Below are 23,005 nucleotides of genomic sequence, written 5' to 3'. Positions count from 1 at the left end.
TCTGTGGTCCAATAATACATAGATATAATTGATTCAATACATCTGAGAAATTTGCATTATATTTAGAACTAGAAATATATCCTAAACTGGTAGCATTATTTGGTTGTATACTGGTAATAGTTGGGACTGGTGAAATTTTTTTTTTTTTTTTTAGCGATGCATTGCCTTGGGATCGATAATTAATTGCTGGGGCACAAAAACATTTGCTTTTGACTTATTGCTGGAAATAAGGATTAATAACGTCATTCGTCTTGAGTCAGCTGTAGCAAGGTTATGAAACAAGTAGAGTATATGTGATCACATTCATGAGTGATAGACACAACTGGGTAAAAAAATGCAAGTACTAGAACAGATTTAATAATTAAGTGCTTATAGCATATTAGTATCATGAAAAGCTTCTCCTGGAAAAAATACAAAGTGGATTATTGTCCTGAAAGAAAAAATGTATATTATGCTGAAAAGTAGTAAACTTCGAATTAACAGGTAATGAAACGTGTACTCAGTATGTATGTACTCTAGCTGTCTTTCCCAAAACATTCAGTCATTATACTATGCAACATAAGACATACTGTCAAAGGGAACTGCAATAAATACTTAAATAACTACATAGCATCTCTTAACTAATAGTAAATATATAAACTTCATCATTATTCTCATCTGCAAGGAAAAACTTCATTATTCATATTACCATAACTTCATCACTATCATCACCTACAAAGAAAAACCTCATTAATCATATTAGCATATTCTTCATATAATTATTCATCATCATTTATTATCATCTGCAAAAAAGGACACTTCCATTTACTTCACACGACTATTATACTATAGAATTTCTTATTTCTAGCATATTTCATCACTAAAACTAAGATGTGTAGTTCTGTCTGACAGCCTGCATCAATCGCCTCGTATTCTGAAAGAAAAATAATTAGTCAAGACTGCTATCATACGATGTGTATAGTATATTCTGGTTAATGCTTGTTAATTCTGATCCATTTACTCTTCATGACAAGTTATTGCATTTTCTTTCGTTCATTCCGAAGGTGAAATTCCCATTTCATAGTAAACCACTGTGGTTTGTTTAATTTACTTCTTTTACACGTCATTGCTTTCTGAAAATGATGAATATGGATTAATATTTTGCATTTAATTCATACACTCATTAAATAAAAACTTGTTTCTAGTGATACAACTAAGCATACAGCATAGCATGACAGAAAACGTATTATGTCAAAAACATAGACAGTTTTCAAGTGCAGAAAATGTATGCACAGTATCATAATGCAGTAGCAAAAAATGTAAAATAGTCACGATGTTGAGATATCATAAGGCAAAATGTCAGAGTCAACTGGTGTTTGTTATATCTTAAAGGTTACGTAGTTCATACAGACAAAATTCTACTTTCGATAGGAAAACAATCATACATACACAAAAAATGAAAAATGTGCATGGTCTGATATATAACGACAAGAAAAGCGATCTGCTAACCTTACCTTGCCGGGCACTTGCCAAGAAAAAATATGATAATCATCAGTAAGTAGTCACATAGGTAGAACTGCATAAGTGGTCATAAAATATCTAAAGTAAGTTTATCTGAAAAAATGTGCACGGTCTGATGCGTAACGACAAGAAAAGCGACCTGCTAACCTTACCTTGCCAGGCACTTGCCAGGAAAAAATATGATAATCATCAGTAAGTGTTCATATAAATATAACTGCATAAGTGGTCATATAAAATTCAGGAAATGGCATTACAGCGTGATAAATCATAAAGTATATTCATTCAATAAAGGGTTTAATATTGGAGACTTGGTGATTGCCTTTGCTTTTTCTGGTTCTCAAAGTTTCGACGTGTACTAGATTGGGGTGAGGAATGCTGCGAATTCGATATGGACCTGCGTATAGAAGCTCAAATTTACTGCATCTACTCTTTCCTCTGTTGGATAAATAGTGCGTACCTACTAATATCTTCTGTCCTATGTGAAAGTCACGGCGTGTACAAACCTGTTTCTGCTGTCGTCTCCGGCGCTCTGCGGCACGTTTGATGTTGTTCAGCGCAATGTATTTCATGGTGGCGTAGTCGACGAGATATAGGAAAGGATAGTGACTCTTTAATTTTGTTAGGTGGTTCAACATTTTTCAATATAGCAGTCGGAGATAGCATAGTAGATTCATTTGGTATGGAGTTAATTACATCCTGGAATGAGAGTATGTGTGTGTCCCAATCAATATGTCTTTTATGGCAGTATATTCTACATAGTTTACCAATTTCTATCATTAGACGTTCACAAGGGTTCGAAGAAGCGTGATACTTGGATATGTAGATCGGAGAAATGTTTCTTATTCGTAACGTGTCCATATAGCAGATCGAAATGGTGATCCATTGTCAGAAATTACTTTCAATACATGCCCTACATGAAATAAAAAATGTTTTACAAATGCATTCGAAACAGTTTTAGCAGTAGCTTTGCGTAACGGAGTGAAGGTAACAAATTTCGAAGTGAGTTCAACAGCGACAAAGATGTAGCAAAAACCTCTATTAGTTCTGAGAATCGGACCAAATATGTCTACAGCGGCCATGTGTCTTAATTTAACGGGTACAATGGGATGTAACGGAGGAATATGTGAAGTCGTGTCTGATTTAGCTTTCTGGCAGATTTTACATGACGCTAAAACTCGTCGAATACGTTTCTCCCTGTTGCCAAAATAAGAGTTCTGTCTCAGTATAAGAAAACATTTTCTGTCTCCATGATGTGCGTAACTTAAATGAGTATACCAAATTAATTTGTCAACAATCTCGTCAGGAATACATAATAACCGGATGTTGCTGTCAGGGTGAGAGCGGCGAAACAGAATGTTATTGCGTACAGTGTAATGGTTTCTGATGTTAACATTATTCCTATCTTGCCAAAGGTGTTTAATTTCTTTCCGCACGTTGTCTTTGCTTTGCTCCTGTGCTATGTCTCGTAATGATGACGAAATGAAATTTTCAAATGCAACTTGTTCAATGTACATGACGCTAAAATTTGCTTGGCAGAAGTTGGTTGCGATGTCTTGCTGATTGTTGCTGAGAGAACGGGATAGTGCGTCTGCTACAACATTTTGTGTACCAGGAATGTGAACAATTGTAAAATTAAATTCCTGTAAATAAAGTTTCCATCTGCTTAACCTGTCATGTGTAAATTTTGAGGAAAGTAAAAACTGTATAGCCCTATGATCTGTGTAAATGGTAGTATGTCTTCCATAAAGAAAGTGCCTAAATCTCGTAAATGCCCATACAGCACATAATGTTTCAAGTTCTGTAACAGAATAATTGCATTCAGCAGGCGACAGAATGCGACTCGCAAAGGCGATGTTTTTAATTACTGTAGAACCGTCTTCTTCAATTTCCTGAAAAATGTGTACGCCTAAAGCGGTGTTAGAACTGTCGGTGGCAATGGAAAAATTTCTAGTAAGATCTGGATGTGATAAAAGTGGTGCATTCAACAAAGCTTGTTTCAGATTGACAAATTCAGACTGTGCTTGGCTATCCCAGGACCAAATAGCGTTTTTACCCGTCAACTGGCATAATCTAGGGGTGTCTAAAGCAGCGTAATGAATAAATTTACGGAAAAAGTTAATTAATCCCAGAAAGCTGCGTAGTTGTTTCTTCGTCGTTGGAACAGTAATGTCACGTAAAGCTTGAAGTTTTTCCGGGTCAGGCGCGATACCTTCTGCTGAAATTACATGTTGTTGTTGTTGTTGTTGTTGTGGTCTTCTGTTCCGACACTGACAATGTTGAGTGTTTATGGAAAAAGTTCAAGGCAATCGTAAAATGCGTTTTAGACAGATACGTGCCGAGTAAAACTGTGAGGGACGGGAAAAACCTACCGTGGTACAACAACAAAGTTAGGAAACTACTGCGAAAGCAAAGAGAGCTCCACTCCAAGTTTAAACGCAGCCAAAACCTCTCAGACAAACAGAAGCTAAACGATGTCAAAGTTAGCGTAAGGAGGGCTATGCGTGAAGCGTTCATTGAATTCGAAAGTAAAATTCTATGTACCGACTTGACAGAAAATCCTAGGAAGTTCTGGACTTATGTTAAATCAGTAAGTGGCTCGAAACAGCATATCAAGACACTACGGGATGATGATGGCATTGAAACAGAGGATGATACGCGTAAAGCTGAAATACTAAACACCTTTTTCCAAAGCTGTTTCACAGAGGAAGACCGCACTGCAGTTCCTTCTCTAAATCCTCGCACAAACGAAAAAATGGCTGACATCGAAATAAGTGTCCAAGGAATAGAAAAGCAACTGGAATCACTCAATAGAGGAAAGTCCCCTGGACCTGATGGGATACCAATTCGATTCTACACAGAGTACGCGAAAGAACTTGCCCCCCTTCTAACAGCCGTGTACCGCAAGTCTCTAGAGGAACAGAGGGTTTCAAATGATTGGAAAAGAGCACAGGTAGTCCCAGTCTTCAAGAAGGGTCGTCGAGCAGATGCGCAAAACTATAGACCTATATCTCTGACGTCAATCTCTTGTAGAATTTTAGAACATGTTTTTTGCTCGCGTATCATGTCATTTCTGGAAACCCAGAATCTACTATGTAGGAATCAACATGGATTCCGGAAACAGCGATCGTGTGAGACCCAACTCGCTTTATTTGTTCATGAGACCCAGAAAATATTAGATACAGGCTCCCAGGTAGATGCTATTTTTCTTGACTTCCGGAAGGCGTTCGATACAGTTCCGCACTGTCGCCTGATAAACAAAGTGAGAGCCTACGGAATATCAGACCAGCTGTGTGGCTGGATTGAAGAGTTTTTAGCAAACAGAACACAGCATGTTGTTATCAATGGAGAGACGTCTACAGACGTTAAAGTAACCTCTGGCGTGCCACAGGGGAGTGTTATGGGACCATTGCTTTTCACAATATATATAAATGACCTAGTAGATAGCGTCGGAAGTTCCATGCGGCTTTTCGCGGATGATGCTGTAGTATACAGAGAAGTTGCAGCATTAGAAAATTGTAGCGAAATGCAGGAAGATCTGCAGCGGATAGGCACTTGGTGCAGGGAGTGGCAACTGACCCTTAACATAGACAAATGTAATGTATTGCGAATACATAGAAAGAAGGATCCTTTATTGTATGATTATATGATAGCGGAACAAACACTGGTAGCAGTTACTTCTGTAAAATATCTGGGAGTATGCGTGCGGAACGATTTGAAGTGGAATGATCATATAAAATTAATTGTTGGTAAGGCGGGTACCAGGTTGAGATTCATTGGGAGAGTGCTTAGAAAATGTAGTCCATCAACAAAGGAGGTGGCTTACAAAACACTCGTTCGACCTATACTTGAGTATTGCTCATCAGTGTGGGATCCGTACCAGATCGGTCTGACGGAGGAGATAGAGAAGATCCAAAGAAGAGCGGCGCATTTCGTCACAGGGTTATTTGGTAACCGTGATAGCGTTACGGAGATGTTTAATAAACTCAAGTGGCAGCCTCTGCAAGAGAGGCGCTCTGCATCGCGGTGTAGCTTGCTCGCCAGGTTTCGAGAGGGTGCGTTTCTGGATGAGGTATCGAATATATTGCTTCCCCCTACTTATACCTCCCGAGGAGATCACGAATGTAAAATTAGAGAGATTAGAGCGCGCACGGAGGCTTTCAGACAATCGTTCTTCCCGCGAGCCATACGCGACTGGAACAGGAAAGGGAGGTAATGACAGTGGCACGTAAAGTGCCCTCCGCCACACACCGTTGGGTGGCTTGCGGAGTATCAATGTAGATGTAGATGTAGACTGGTTTGATGCAGCTCTCCATGCTACTCTATCCTGTGCAAGCTTCTTCATCTCCCAGTACCTACTGCAACCTACATCCTTCAGAATCTGCTTAGTGTATTCATCTCTTGGTCTCCCTCTACGATTTTTACCCTCCACGCTGCCCTCCAATGCTAAATTTGTGATCCCTTGATGCCTCAAAACATGTCCTACCAACCGATCCCTTCTTCTAGTCAAGTTGTGCCACAAACTTCTCTTCTCCCCAATCCTATTCAATACCTCCTCATTAGTTATGTGATCTACCCACCTTATCTTCAGCATTCTTCTGTAGCACCACATTTCGAAAGCTTCTATTCTCTTCTTGTCCATACTAGTTATCGTCCATGTTTCACTTCCATACATGGCTACACTCCATACAAATACTTTCAGAAACGACTTCCTGACACTTAAATCTATACTCGATGTTAACAAATTTCTCATCTTCAGAAACGATTTCCTTGCCATTGCCAGTCTACATTTTATATACTCTCTACTTCGACCATCATCAGTTATTTTACTCCCTAAATAGCAAAACTCCTTTACTACTTTAAGTGTCTCATTTCCTAATCTAATTCCCTCAGCATCACCCGATTTAATTTGACTACATTCCATTATCCTCGTTTTGCTTTTGTTGGTGTTCATCTTATATCCTCCTTTCAAGACACTGTCCATTCCGTTCAACTGCTCTTCCAAGTCCTTTGCTGTCTCTGACAGAATTACAATGTCATCGGCGAACCTCAAAGTTTTTATTTCTTCTCCATGGATTTTAATACCTACTCTAAATTTTTCTTTTGTTTCCTTTACTGCTTGCTCAATATACAGATTGAATAACATCGGGGAGAGGCTACGAACCTGTCTTACTCCCTTCCCAACCATTGCTTCCCTTTCATGTCCCTCGACTCTTATAACTGCCATCTGGTTTCTGTACAAATTGTAAATAGCCTTTCGCTCCCTGTATTTTACCCCTGCCACCTTTAGAATGTGAAAGAGAGTATTCCAGTCAACAATGTCAAAATCTTTCTCTAAGTCTACAAATGCTAGAAACGTAGGTTTGCCTTTTCTTAATCTTTCTTCTAAGATAAGTCGTAAGGTTATTATTGCCTCACGTGTTCCAACATTTCTACGGAATCCAAACTGATCTTCCCCGAGGTCCGCTTCTACCAGTTTTTCCATTCGTCTGTAAAGAATTCGCATTAGTATTTTGCAGCTGTGATTTATTAAACTGATAGTTCGGTAATTTTCACATCTGTCAACACCTGCTTTCTTTGGGATTGGAATTATTATATTCTTCTTGAAGTCTGAGGGTATTTCACCTGTCTCATACATCTTGCTCACCAGATGGTAGAGTTTTGTCAGGACTGGCTCTCCCAAGGCCGTCAGTAGTTCTAATGGAATGTTGTCTACCCCCGGGGCCTTGTTTCGACTCAGGTCTTTCAGTGCTCTGTCAAACTCTTCACGCAGTATCGTATCTCCCATTTCATCTTCATCTACATCCTCTTCCATTTCCATAATATTGTCCTGAAGTACATCGCCCTTTTATAGACCCTCTATATACTCCTTCCACCTTTCAGCTTTCCCTTCTTTGCTTAGAACTGGGTTTCCATCTGAGCTCTTGATATTCATACAAGTGGTTCTCTTTTCTCCAAAGGTCTCTTTAATTTTCCTGTAGGCAGTATCTATCTTACCCCTAGTGAGATAAGCCTCTACATCCTTACATTTGTCCTCTAGCCATCCCTGCTTAGCCATTTTGCACTTCCTGTCGATCTCATTTTTGAGTCGTTTGTATTCCTTTTTGCTTGCTTCCTTTACTGCATTTTTATATTTTCTCCTTTCATCAATTAAATTCAATATTTCTTCTGTTACCCAAGGATTTCTATTAGCCCTCGTCTTTTTACCTACTTGAGCGTCTGCTGCATTCACTACTTCATCCCTCAGAGCTACCCATTCTTCTTCTACTGTATTTCTTTTCCCCATTCCTGTCAATTGTTCTCTTATGCTCTCCCTGAAACTCTCTACAACCTCTCGTTCTTTCAGTTTATCCAGGTCCCATCTCCTTAAATTCCCACCTTTTTGCAGTTTCTTCAGTTTCAATCTTCAGTTCATAACCAATAGATTGTGGTCAGAATCCATATCTGCCCCTGTAAATGTCTTACAATTTAAAACCTGGTTCCTAAATCTCTGTCTTACCATTATATAATCTATCTGATACCTTTTAGTATCTCCAGGATTCTTCCAGGTATACAACCTTCTTTTATGATTCTTGAACCAAGTGTTAGCTATGATTATGTTATGCTCTGTGCAAAATTCTACAAGGCGGCTTCCTCTTTCATTTCTTCCCCCCAATCCATATTCACCTACTAGGTTTCCTTTTCTCCCTTTTCCTACTGACGAATTCCAGTCACCCATGACTATTAAATTTTCGTCTCCCTTCACTACCTGAATAATTTCTTTTATCTCGTTACATTTCATCAATTTCTTCATCATCTGCAGAGCTAGTTGGCATATAAACTTGTACTACTGTGGTAGGCATGGGCTTTGTGTCTATCTTGGCCACAATAATGCGTTCACTATGCTGTTTGTAGTAGCTAACCCGCACTCCTATTTTTTTATTCATTATTAAACCTACTCCTGCATTACCTCTATTTGATTTTGTATTTATAACCCTGTAATCACCTGACCAAAAGTCTTGTTCCTCCTGCCACCGAACTTCACTAATTCCCACTATATCTAACTTTAACCTATCCATTTCCCTTTTTAAATTTTCTAACCTACCTGCCCGATTAAGGGATCTGACATTCCACGCTCCGATCCTTAGAACGCCAGTTTTCATTCTCCTGATAACGACGTCCTCATGAGTAGTCCCCGCCCGGAGATCCGAATGGGGGACTATTTTACCTCCGGAATATTTTACCCAAGAGGACGCCATCATCATTTAATCATACAGTAAAGCTGCATGTCCTCGGGAAAAATTACGGCTGTAGTTTCCCCTTGCTTTCAGCCGTTCGCAGTACCAGCACAGCAAGGCCGTTTTGGTTAATGTTACAAGGCCAGATCAGTCAAGCATCCAGACTGTTGCCCCTGCAACTACTGAAAAGGCTGCTGCCCCTCTTCAGGAACCACATGTTTGTCTGGCCTCTCAACAGATACCCCTCCGTTGTGGTTGCACCTACGGTACGGCCATCTGTATCGCTGAGGCACGCTGAAATTACATGTCCAAGAGATTTTATGGAAATTTTACCAAAGTGCGATTTGCTAAGATTAACTGTGAGTCCTTGTGCACGAAAGGTTTGTAACAGTTTTTTCAGAATCAGATTGTGTTCAGACCAGTTAGCTTATGCGATAACGATGTCGTCTACATACGTTGTGATTCTGTCTTTCATGCAAGAGTGTGTATCGGATGTCGTCAAAACTAATACCATTTTCGTGAACAAGATTCTGTGTGTCAAAAGTATGGCTTACGTTGCTGGGAGATGCAACCTGTACTGTATCTAGTCAAATTCTTTCTGACGTGCTGTTATTTGCGGGAGGATGCTGTGGCATTTCAACTATTTGAACTGTTCTGTTACTTCCTGACGTATTATGATACCGACTGTCTGGTTCATTCATGATAATCTGTTGTTGCGGATTATTCTGCTGCTGGTAAGGCTCTGAGCACTACGGGACTTAACATCTGTGGTCATCAGTCCCCTAGAACTTAGAACTACTTAAACCTAACCAACCTAAGGACATCACACACATCCATGCCCGAGGCAGGATTCGAACCTGCGACCGTAGCAGTCGCGCGGTTCTGGACTGAGCGCTTAGAACCGCTAGACCACCGCGGCCGGCTGCTGCTGGTAAGACCTACTGTTATTAAATGTACGCTGAAAATTGTGCTCACTACTTTTACGTCTCTCATGATAATCGTTGCTATACGGCGCGTTGCGATAGGAGTTGAAATGATGTGTTTTCTGTACGTACTGGTTTCCTTGTTGCGATGCGTTACTATTTGGTGGAGCCGACGCTATACGTGTAGGCGGCGAAACATTAAAGCTTGGTTGACCTTGCACATTACATTGTTGGTTAGGTATGCTAACCGGCTGGTTTTGTTGCTGTTGTGGGGAAAAACCTCTATTGTTGCCAAAATGCGTCTGCGATAACTGAAAATTTTGTACATACTGATGATTAAAATTTTGTTTGTTATTAAAATTATGCTGGTAGTTCTTGAGTGTCTAATGAAAATTGTCACTTTCGGTAAAACTTGTCATATCAGGTTTTCTTTACACATCCTTAATCCTAGACAGATCGATAGTTGATGAGCTGTTTTGATAGATATAAAGGATAGTAAAAGAGAAGGCAGCAGTGCAGAAAACTAAAGATGAAATAGCACTACTACGGCTCGGGGCCCTGTGCACGCTACGGCACATATTCATCGAAGTGAAATGAATCCACTGAGGTCACTTACGCGCCGCAAATAAATTTTAGTTTCTGCATTACAGGCAATGCCGATGAAAATTCAAAAGCAAATCGTTGTATCCAGGCCAATTCTAGTTTCTGCATTACAGGCCAAGCTGATGAAAATGCAAAAGCAAATTGTCGTATCCAGCCCAAAGGATGTATTTGTGTTCTGTCACTTTTAAATACCTTCAATTTTTTCACGGATAAAAATTGCTTATAATCAACGTTATCGTCTCTGAATGTGTGAACAGGCTCAGGATTGCATGAGAATCTATTTATCTGTGTCTGTTCGGATTCTAAGTCACGTAGTCTCTGTAGATGACCTAAGTTACACTGGCTGCGTGAGTATGACAAATGTTCGGAATGTGGCATATGCTGTGACGTGTTAGAGACTGAAACATTTTTCATTTCTGTCACTTTAAAACGTTCGTCAAAATTGGCTGTTCTGTTGTTCAAATTTCTTATCGACTTCCGCATCCAGAGTGCGTGAAACTTCTGCTGACATTAATTTAAACTCGTCGTGTAACTGTGTTACGTTTTCAGAACATTGTTTAGCTACTGCGCTAATTTCATCTCTAAGTAATTTCGTTGTGGCTGCATGTGTATTACTTAATTCTTGTGCAACAGATCTAATTTCTTCACTACTGTTCCTAGCACAAGCTTAATTTCCTCAGGTAATTGTTCTTTGGTATCATGTCGTTGCACGGCAACAGCTGTAATCTGTTCACTAAGTTGTTTGTCCTGTTCATTAAGGTTGTCGTGTTTTTCATTCGACTGTTTGAAACTTTCATTAAGTTGTTTGTTCGATTCATTAAGTTGTTTATAATTGTTGTCTAGTTTTTCATTAAATTGTTTGAAATTGTTGTTTAGTTTTTCATTCCACTGTTTGAGATTTTCATTACGTTGTTTGTACGATTCATTAAGTTGTTTGTACGATTCATTAAGTTGTAGCAATAATGCCATAACTTGATCCCAGCCAAAATTAGCGGCTCTATTCTCTGTACTGTGTGATGGTATATCTGCATGTGTCACATTTTGTGTAACCATTTGGTCATTGTCTGACTCTTGAGAAGGTTCGCCAATTGGATATCCACTGTTGTTCGCTACACCGGTATCAAATAAATCTGACATATTTTGAGTACATTGTTCACCTTCGTTAGAAACAATTATCTGTTCGCTACGTAAATTTTGCAAATTAGGTGTGTCAAACTGGGCAGCGTTCATTGTAACGGAACGTGCCGCGTTATCATTTGTCGCATTTACTGTGGACATAACTGAATGTGTTTGTTCATGATCTGGAATAAAATCATTACTAGTGATCGGCACGCACTGATTATCTGTAATTAGAGGATTATCACTATTACACTTACTGTCGCTAGTATGATCGGTCAAATTATTCGAGTCGGCTATTTCACTCATTGCACATCGCGATGTACTGTTAACAGTTGCCGGCCGCGGTGGTCTCGCGGTTCTGGCGCTGCAGTCCGGAACCGCGCGACTGCTACGGTCGCAGGTTCGAATCCTGCCTCGGGCATGGGTGAGTGTGATGTCCTTAGGTTAGTTAGGTTTAAGTAGTTCTAAGTTCTAGGGGACTTATGACCTAAGATGTTGAGTCCCATAGTGCTCAGAGCCATTTTTTGTTAACAGTTTTTCGCGGCATTTTTCACAAATCAAAATTAAGCACAAAATGAAACAAAGACGAAGCAAAAATGGAACAAACACAATTGCAACAAAGAGCAATAAATTGCCGATGATCTGTGAAAGAATGAGTGACAAGTTAGTAAATGCGTTGCGCCAGATGCAAACTACATTTAAGTAAATAAGAGCAGACATATAATTGACTACTTCTCAGAAATTCACAAATAAATACGATCCTGGCCGGTTGTCGCCAAGTCTAACCTCCCCACAAAAAATCTTTTCACATTTAATGTAACCTCAAAACAGAAAAATTCCTAAACCTGTCAACAGTAAAGAATATAATTATATCGTTCATTCACATTCAGCGTAACCTCCCTCAGATAAATTCCGTAATCTTGCAATAATACAATGTGACTAATCTCTCAATAATAAATGTGACTCAGTTACAACCTTTGAATAATTGACTGTTAATTCAAACTGGTGAATTTTGGACGTCAGCAGTGCTGTGTCATGGCCCTGAAAGATCATACTGAATACATTGAAAATTCTTACCTCAATGAAGTCGCCGGATAACGCATATATATATATCTGCTCTTACAATAAATTTTTGTGGCACAGCCCAGTGAAATGCTGGCCGATAGATTTGTCATGTATGAAAGGAACAACTGGTTTTTCTTGGCAATAATCGGGATGACCAAGGATTGGAGAAATTAGTAAATTCTTTAAATTGAAATGAATGATTGTCAAAAGTTACTTTTTATGAGAAAGATTATTATTAGGAGATTTTTTTAAAACATTTACATGGGACTTGAGATAACAATACTACATATGCGCGAGGCTGCTTTTTACCTTATATAATAATGCTCAGGCTCCGGCATCGCTGCACCACGACCTGCCCAGCCAACACCATACACCAGAGCAGACCAGACCAGACTACTCGCTAGCAACAACTTACTGCTACTGCTACACAGTTCCTACTGCAGTCAACACTGCTCTCTGGTCTGAGATTCTCTTATACCTTATATATCGCAGGCAGCGCATGAGCAGTACATCGAAATTACATCTGCTCGGACCTCTTACAAGACACGTGCAACTGTTGAGCAACTGATCACGCGGATGAATCAAGGGGCTACCAACAGTGTCTTCTCGACGACTGTTCAGGGAACGTTGCGGCGTAAGGGTCTCGGCGCCTTACACCTTTGCTGTTGATCGGTGACAAATGCTGCAATTTGCACGTAACGACCGCAACTGGTGGCGACAGCAGACCTTTGCAGACGAATCACATTTTATGATCCATCGGCCAGATGGTCGATGGATCGTCGGAAGATTCTGTGCCGGAGAAGGGAGCTTCTATGCCGGAGAAGGGAGCTTTATGGTCTGGGGAATGGGTTCTTGGCGTTTCCTGGGTGATCTCATCATTCTGGAAGGCACAATGAATGAACACAAGTGTGCATCTGTCCTTGGGGACCATGTCCACCCCTGCACTCCGTTTTACCTCAGCACGATGGAATCTACGAGCAGAACAAACCAACGTATCACACAGCTTACAGTTCAGAAAGCACTAGGATGAGTTTACCGAACTTCCCTGGCTACCAGACTCCCCAGATTTAAACCCAATCGAGAATCTGTGGGATGACCTCTATCGGACTGTACGCGCCGTGGATCCTCAAGCGAGAAACTTAGCGCAGCTGGTGACAGCACTGGAGTCAGAAAGGCTCCACATACCCGACAGTACCTTCCAGAACCTCTTCCTGGATGTCTTGCAGCGGTCCGCTCTAAGAAACACAGTTATTCAGGGTTCTGACAGGTAGTCAAATTATGTCTTAAACAGTAACGGCCCTACACCACTCTCTTGAGGTACTCCCGAAAGTATCTTTACATCTCTCGATGCTGTTCTGTTAAAATTCTGAGTTCTTATTACTCAGAAACAGAAAAGACGCTAAAATCCGGTACTGTACAAGGGTTCCTCTTGTACAGTTGAGCTGAAATTTACCGAATGAGAACAAAGAAGTTTTGATGCTAACGCCAAGATGCCGAGAATGTCAAGCGACGATCTCTGAGGAATCACGGATCCCAAACCGACAGCATTCACCGAAGCATACACACATTATGAGCGCGTAGTGGGGGAAGTTCCCGGTAATATTCCCACTCGGCGACGTGCAGTGCCGTAAGGCGCTTCGCGAGGTAAGCCGCTGAGCGCGTCGCAAGTTGCGCGCCCGACGCACGTGTTCGCGGAAGAGAAGCCTGCGCGCTAAGCCGCGCTCACGCGCGCCGCGGCGTGACGCGCCGTGACGTGACGTGACGCGAGGCGGGGAGCGCCGCCGCGGCAGTCGCGGCTGTGACCGGCCGTCGCGCCGCATCGATCCCGGGCCCTTGTTTGGGCCCGCTGAGGCGCGAGCCGCAGCCGACCGTACCGCCGTTATCGCCCTCGGTGTGCGGTCGGCAGTGACAGGCGTGCGCATCCCAGCGACTTTGCAACTGGTCCGAGCCGTCTGGAATATTCAGTCACCAGTAAATCCCCAAACATGATCCTTTAACGAATTGACCTCCCTCGTATAAAACGTCAGAGCTCCAAAATTGTGTGTGGTGCAATGATATATTTATATAGGTACATTCTGTGATACGCGTGTATATTGTCTGCAAAACTGACTAATTGTCTTAAACTTTCAGCATAAGATTATACACCGCCCAGTCACATTAATGTGACAATAGCCTATGTTCGTCATCAGCGTGTAATAGCCAGTCATCGATGGCAGTTGGCAGCAGTAGCAGTGGGGGACATATAAAGAGTGTCGTGGGAACGCGGACAGCAGTGCAATCATTGTCGAATTGCTCAAACTGAGCGATTTGTGTGACGTCCAAAAAGGGTATGATTACTGGCTTTCGGGCCAAGGCTCAAAGCATTTCCGAAACGGTTTATTTTGTTGACCCTTGGCATAGCGCTGTAGTTGTACTATACCGTGCGTAGGAAAACGGTGCTATCCAAAACCAGCACTGAGACAACTGTGGCGCACCACAGGCTACAGCCGACAGGGGTAAACGGTACTGCAGCGGTGAGTATGGGTGAATGAATAGACGTACAGCTGCTGAGCAACTGACAACCCAGATGAACCAACAGGCTATCAAACGTGCCCCCTGAACTACCCTTCAGCGAACATTGCTGCGAATGGACGTCTGCAGCAGGCACCTGGTCCAAGCACCCTTACTGACTGCTGTTCAGCGGCGACGAAGGCCGGAATTTGTACACTAATATCGGAAATGGACGACCACTGACTGGCAACAGGTGGCGTTTTCAGATGACGTACTTTTTATGTGTGTGCCGTGTGAAACGTCTAAAAGCAAACAACCAAGAGCAGTTTTCGATAGGGTCCACGCCCAAGGAACGAGTGGATAGTCACTAGCGACGAGGGTTGTATGTACCATCAGGCAGACGTCCGTTGGCATTTACGGTGTGGGGAATGTTTTCGTGGCATTCCATGGGTTATCTCGTCGTTCTGGAAGGCACAATGGATCAGCACAAGTATGCATCTGTCCTTGGGGACTGGTCCACCTCTACAAGCAGTTTGTTTCTCCTCGACAGAATGGTATCTATCACCAGGACAATGCAACATGTCACACAGCTCCCAATGTACAATGGTGATTCGAAGAGCACCACGATGAGTTTACCATACTCCCTTGGCGACCAAATATCCCGGAAATAAACCCAGTCGATAATCTGTGGAACCACCTTGATCGGGCTGTTCCTGTCATTGATCCTCAGCTGACTAATCTAGCACATCTGGCCAAGGCACTGGAATTGACATAGCTCCACATCACTGTCAGTACCTACCAGAGCCCCAATGCCTCTCATCAAACAATGGTTCAGATGGCTCTGAGCACTATGGGACTTAACATCTGAGGTAATCAGTCCGCTAGACTTAGAACTACTTAAACCTAACTAACCTAAGGACATCACACACATCTATGCCCGAGGCAGGATTCGAACCTGCGACCGTAGCAGTCGCGCGACCTATGTGTCAGCTGATCTTGCAGCTGCTAGTAGGCCATCCAGAATTACAGGGGTGTCGAAGGGGTTATCTCTGTTCAGGTACATTTTTTAAAGTGTTCAACAAAGGCAGGTGGATGGCATCGAGGATTTTGCTGATCTGGGGGCTTAGAAGATCCTTTACTGCTTTATCCACGCATGTATCAATGTTGCACCTCTCTGTAGAAATATGATGATGATGATGAGGTCCCATACTCCGAGGAGCGTAGGGGATGATGTGGGAGACCCACACTGGCAACTAGGCAAGGTCCTAGCGGGGGTGGTTTGCCATTGCCTTCCTCCAACCGTAATGGGAATGATTGATGATGATGGAGACGACACAACACCCAGTCATCTCGAGACAGCAAAAATCCCTGACCCCGCCGGGAATCGAACCTGGGACCCCGTGCGCGGGAAGTGAGAACGCTACCGTAAGACCACGAGCTGCGGACTGTAGAAGGAGGAGGAGATTAGTGTTTAACGTCCCGTCGACAACGAGGTCATTAGAGACGGAGCACAAACTCGGATTGGGGAAGGATGGGGAAGGATATCGACCGTGCCCTTTCAAAGGAACCATCCTGGCATTTGCCTGAAGCGATTTAAGGAAATCACGGAAAATCTAAATCCGGATGGCCGGACGCGGGCTTGAACCTTAGACCTTCCGAATGCGAGTCCAGTGTGCTAACCACTGCGCCACTGCGCTCGGTGCACCCCTCTGTAATTATGCCACACGAGGGTGCAAAAGAGGAGAGCTGAAAAAGGATAAGTACCGTTTGCTGCTTCGGATCACGTTCAAATTTCGTTGAATGATTTTGAAATGTCCCTAGTTGTTCCACCCTGTATACCAGAGTAAAAATTGTAGTCACGCTACTCTCCAAAGGCGTTTGGTCACGTTCATTACGGCTGCAGGCCCAATATGTCCTTAGAGAAGGGTCGAACCGAACCATCCCCATCTGGAGGGTGTCATAAGTGTCAGATATTGGAGATAACGTCGTCCTTTATGCCAGACCCCCCCAAGGACTTTTCTTGTCGATTCTGGGCGGCAATGTGTCTCGACCACGTAAGACAAACGCGTTATTTCAGCGCTGCTAGTCACCGTTACATCCCTCATCACAAAAGCGTCAAAAGAAGGGGTGCAATGTGGGTAAGAGGGGGTGCGGTGTCGTGTCCACCATGTAACACGTCTACGGTGCCGTTGGGCAGAATTGTGGTGAAATTTGGTACCAATGTAACATCGTTAACCCACCTTACACCTCACAAGAACTTCTGATCTTTGGCCTTTTTTCTGATATATCGACACCATGCTGTTTGCAGTGACGCCCAGCCCAAGGGTGACATCTCAGGGAGCCACGCTTTTTGCACCAGTACAGGGGAAGGAAGGGTGTAGGTACCCTTGAGCCAAATTTCAAACTTAATGTGTCCCAGTGGGACACAATTGAAGGGTTTCTAAAAATTGATCCTTTAATTGTACTGCGCTGTGCAGATTGTGGCTGTGGTGGTCTACAGGATAGAGCGTCCGCAGCTCGTGGTGTAGTGGCTAGCGTTGCTTTCTCTGGATCACAGGGTCCCAGGTTCGATTCCCGGCTGGGTTGGGAATGTTCTCTGCCTGGGGAATGGGTGTTTGTGATTTCCTCAACATTTCATCATCATCATCATCATTCGTGAGAGCGACTGGATCGGACTGTGTAAAAAATGTGACTGTGAAAAAATTGGGACTTTGTGCGGCCGCTGATCGCGCAATTGAGCGCCCACCAAATCAAACATCGTCATCATAGTGGATAGAGCACTAGTCTCTAGTGCTGGAGATCCTGGGTAGGGGTAGAGATTTTTCCTCGTTCTAGTTCCTGCAGGAATTCCTGAGATCAACTCATCCTGCTTTCAAATGAGTACCAGGGGTCTGCCCCAGGAGTAAAAGACAACCAGGTCGATGGTCTCACCACCCTCTCCCTCCAAGTGCCCTTGCAAAGGAACACGGCACTTCATCTGCAGTCAGGCCAATAGTCCAGTCAGGGACTGCGCATCATAGATTTTATTATGATAACAGATTCCATGGGAAAACACAAGAAGTCTTATCTGTAATAACAACTTTACTTTGTTGCTGTAACGTTGTCATTGACCTGTGACGACAAGTAGAACCGCTACAGAGTTTGGAGTATTCTGCTCAAAATTCTGCAATAGCAATTTTAATAAAATTTGGAAGTTTTTTCTCTTGCTATTAGTATAATTATAGAAACAAAAAATATTTTTATAAGAATACAGTACATTTATATTTAAAAAAACGTATTTGTTTGACTTGAAATTCCCGCTAAAGCACTCGAATTCGGATCGGCGGATCGTATGACGTCACGAGTCAGTATAACATCATTTCAAACACTGTGGACCTTAAGACATGTTGCACGTTTCTCGAAATATCTCGTTAACGAACAAATTTATTTGAAAATAGTCTTCCCCAGCTAATTCACGGGTGTTGACGTGGAGGGGGAAAACGAAATGAGTTCAGTGAGTCCTGGTTTGGATGAAATATGGTTCTAAAGAAATCGTTTTCCCACGAAACTGAACACACTTCAAACTGTCATAACTCTGTTAATCATTCTTTTTAAGCTATTTTGCTAACTAAGTGCGTGTGAACTGAGAGGAGAACACGGCCCTAATTCATATCGACTGTCCAGTGAAAAATTCATCCGAATAACGTGAAATGCATTCACATTAGCGAATGCGAGGAGCCATTAGCTGTGTATGGGAATGACGTCAGAGAAAATTTGTGCTGGGCCGGGAGCTGAATCCGGATTTTCCATCTTACGCGAGCGGTCGCCGTAACAGCTTTGCCTATGCGTGAACGACTACCTGTCACACGGAAACTTCCATATCTCGTCGCTCCTGCGTCCCAGCCTCTCCTCATACACACACGATGTACACTGAAGCGCCAAAGCAACTGGTATAGGCAAGCGTATCCAAATACAGAGGCATGTAAACTGGCAGCATACGACGCTGCGGTCGGCAACGCCTGTACAAGACAGCACGTGTCTGGCGCAGTTCTTAATCGGTTACTGCTGCTACAATGGTAGGTTATAAAGATTTAAGTGAGTCTGAACGTGGTGTTATAGTCATCGCACGAGCGATGGGAGTCTCTGGGCATCTCTGTGGTATCAATGGAGTGGAGATTTCGCGTATGACGATTTCACGAGTGTACCGTGAATACCAGGAATCCCGTAAAATATCAGTACTCCGACATCCCTGCGGCCGGAAAAAGATTCTGCAATAACAATACGAATGACGACTGAAGAGAATCATTCCCCGTGACAGAAGTGCAACGCTTCCGCAAATTCCTGCAGATTTCAATGCTGAGCCATCAACGAGTGTGAGCGTGCGAACCATTCGGCTTTGGGAGCCGAAGACCAACTCGTGTACCCTTGATGACTGCACGACACAAAGCTTTACGCCTCGCTGGGCCCGTCAAGATCGACATTGCACCGTTGATGGCTGGAAACATGTTGCCTGGTCGGACGAGTCTCGTTTCAAATTGTATTGAGCGGATGGACGTGTACGGTTATGGAGACAACTTAATGAATTTATGGACCCTGCATGTTACCAGGGGATTGTTCAAGTTGTTGGAGGCTCTGTAATGGTATGGGTGGTGTGAAGTTGGAGTGATATGGGTCCCCTGATACTTCTAGATACGTTTCTGACAGGTGACACGTACGTAAGCATCCTGTCTGATCACCTGCATCCGTTCATGTCCATCGTGCATTCCGACGGACTTGGGCAATTCCAGGAGGACTATGCGACACCCCGCACATCCATAATTGCTACAGAGTGGCTCAAGGGACACTGCTCTGAGTTTAAACACTTCCATTGACCACCAAAGTTCGCCGACATTAACATTTTTGAGCACTTCTGGGTTGCCTTGCAATGTGCAGTTCAAAACAAATCCCCACTCCCCCGTATTCTTGCGGATTTACCGACTACCCTGCAAGATTCATGATGTCAGTTACCTCCAGTGCTATTTCATCATACGTTAGTCGAGTCCATGCCACGTCGTGTTGTGGCGCTTCTGCATGCTCGTGTGTGTGTGAAATTTTATGGGACTTAACTGTTAAGGTCATCAGTCCCTAAGCTTATACACTACTTAACCTAAATTATCCTAAGGACAAACACACACACCCATGCTCGAGGAAGGACTCGAACCTCCGTCGGGACCAGCCGCACAGTCCATGACTGCAGCGCCAAGACCGGTCGGCTAATCCCGTGCGGCTCTGCATGCTCGCAGGGGCCCTACACAACACAGGTGTACTAGACTAGTATCTTTAGCTCTTCAGTGTAATTTCCGTACGGGTGAGGGTATTTTAACTGCGTGTCATTGCCTGATACCGGCGGATAAATACGATATTCATCCAAACCAGGTCCACACAAAATAATTTCATCTACTTCTCTTACAATTAGAAGGGGACCACTCAGTAGAGCATTGAAACACTTTCTTATTTTACCTTTTTGTCGCGCGGGCGCCTAGGCTACGCCTCGTTACCCATGAGAATCGTCCATGGTACACCTCGCAACAAACATACCGTATTTCCAGACAAAAATTTTTCATTACGATTGCAGTAATAATGTTTTAGGAAAAATTCGTTAAAAGGGAATAGCCACTACATCGCTTCCATTTTCCGCATCAGGAATTACTGTCTGTCTAGTTCAAAGTTCAAATAATTAATCACCGGCTGCTTTAATAAGTTTCATTGTCACGATGAAACATGATGGTCAGTGCACAATTTTAACTTGTTACGACAATAAAAGTGTCTGTTTACAAATTTGGTCTTGACGAATTCTCCGAGGGCGTGCTAAAAAGTAATGCCACCGAATTTTTTACAAGAAAACTTTTAAAGCTTTTAAAATAAAACAAACTTCTCTAATATTCGACGTCTATACTCTTCATGTCTATGTATTTCTCAGCATATTCACCTTGGCGACCATTCGTATTTCTCTCAACGAGAGACCAGTTTGTTGATACCGTCACTGCAGACTTTGTAGAAGGAGCCACGGCTTCATAACTACCAAAGCGAAGTCCTCGAAGTGTTCTTTAAATTTTGGAAACATGAAAATTGGATGTGGGGAAGTCGGAAGTGGATGATCGATGAGAGTGAACCCAAGGCACCGGATTATTGTAGATGTCGCAGCACTGGCGTTGTCAAGTTGGACGAGAGGGTGCTCCATGAGTGGTTTGAATCTCGATTACGGCACGCTGTTTCTCACGCACCGTCACAGTTACGTCACACATCGCCATGCTACACGCTACAATTCGGAGCCCTCTGGCGCCATATGGTTGCAACTCGCGTCTGCGAAGCGGGAAAGTCGACCGAATAATAGGCATGACATGTCATACCTCTACCGATATTGGGAATAGAATAAAAAATTCGGAAGTATTACCTTTAAGGGCACCCTCTTTAATATTTTAACAATTTTTACAGAGAAGTTACAAACAACTTTCAGTTTACTTTCTCTCACACTATGAACTTCTGTTTAGCTAGAACTCTTCAATGATAACTCGCACGAGTGGCTTGTCGAAAGCAACTACGCCCGTTTCTTCGCTACGTCCCTTCCTGATTGAGAAAGAACAAACTATTTCCTACAAAGCTGTAAAATAAATTACACAGATTGGCACGTTCAAAATGGATAGTGACAACCGCTATTTTTATCTACAGATGTGTTTATATATCATGCAGTTTTTCATCAGTGGAGCAGGCATTCCCAGATGAAATATATCACTGACACCGCTGCTACGATGTATCACTCGATCAATGTGTTCAGAGTTGGAAAAGATACCTTTCCTTGTCGCAAATTCTTAGAGATTTATCAGCTTGCGTCAGGCCAAATCTATTTATGCTCGTTATGTTCTGTAGATCCCTTCCCCGCATAAGCAGCAGCTTTCATTGGCAACTGGTTAATCAGAAAAACGTAACTGTTTCTTCTTTTTCTGAATGTTGCATCACTCGGTATCTTTTGCCATCATTTTTATGCCATCTCACTGAGTTTTCTCCTCCAACAAAAACTACCTCATATTGAAAGGTCTCTGTTGAATTCCTTTCATGTTTGATTTCTTAAACCTGTTGTCATTTATGGAATAAATTCCTCTTCTAAATTTACTGTGGCGTTTCTGACTATCTGGGAGGAGACTGAGTAGTGGAACGTGTTACTTTTACACATAAACAAGAACGATCTGTCACACTACTACACTTTAAAACACAGTTTATATGTAATTCATGACACACAGTCTCATACGGAACCTACATCCGCTTTCTTTTATATACTGTATATGATAAGATACTGTCATCCCCCTTCCCTTCTGTGTGAGAGTATGAATGAGCAAATGTATTTGTAGTTGCATGCTTGAGGGTAGCAGACAAGCCTGTCTGCTAGAGAACGGTAGGACCAACGTCGGAACAGGTAGCTACGCTTCCTAAAAGCAAAGAGGTTTCTATCCTTAGTATGGTTCTGTCCGTCCGTTGTCATGTTGGTATAGGAAGCTGCCCCTCTGGCCACTTCCGTTTGTCTTTGTGAGCCACCCTGAGGAAGCACGCTCGGCAGTAGGCAGTTGCTGTGGGACCGTGGCGAGCGTCTGAAGTGGTAAGATCTCCGGCTAAGCGCGTGTCTGCTAAGTCAATAGGACAATGGATTTCTTAAGTTCAGCCTAACTGAAAACTTAATACCTTGATTTCAGATTTAGCTCTAAAATAGCTAATGCTATCTTAAATTGCAGCGGAGTGTAATTCTCGTGTGAAGTTCAGATTATTTTGCGGTAGTTGCTTTGTCATTACTTTGTGAGTAAAGTGGAACCACGTGTTGATCAGTAACTCTAACTAAATCTTAAATGTGAATGCTTGTGTGATTATAACGTCTCATCTTGACAATATTTTACAATATAGCAACTTTTCTTTATGCTTTTCTTTATGTTCAACCCACGTGGAGTGTACTTTGCGAGACCAGTACCACGTGCTTATATAACTGTTTGACCCATCAGGTTAATAGTAAGACGTTAGTAACCAGTTCAAGGTTTTTCTTTTGTCAATTGCTTTTCGATCGAATTTATTTTAATTATCAAAATTACT

Source organism: Schistocerca serialis, chromosome 4, assembly GCF_023864345.2.
Source record: "Schistocerca serialis cubense isolate TAMUIC-IGC-003099 chromosome 4, iqSchSeri2.2, whole genome shotgun sequence".
Lineage (NCBI taxonomy): Eukaryota > Metazoa > Arthropoda > Insecta > Orthoptera > Acrididae > Schistocerca > Schistocerca serialis.
The sequence above is the reverse complement of the archived record's forward strand: the minus strand, read 5'-3'. Positions refer to the sequence as shown.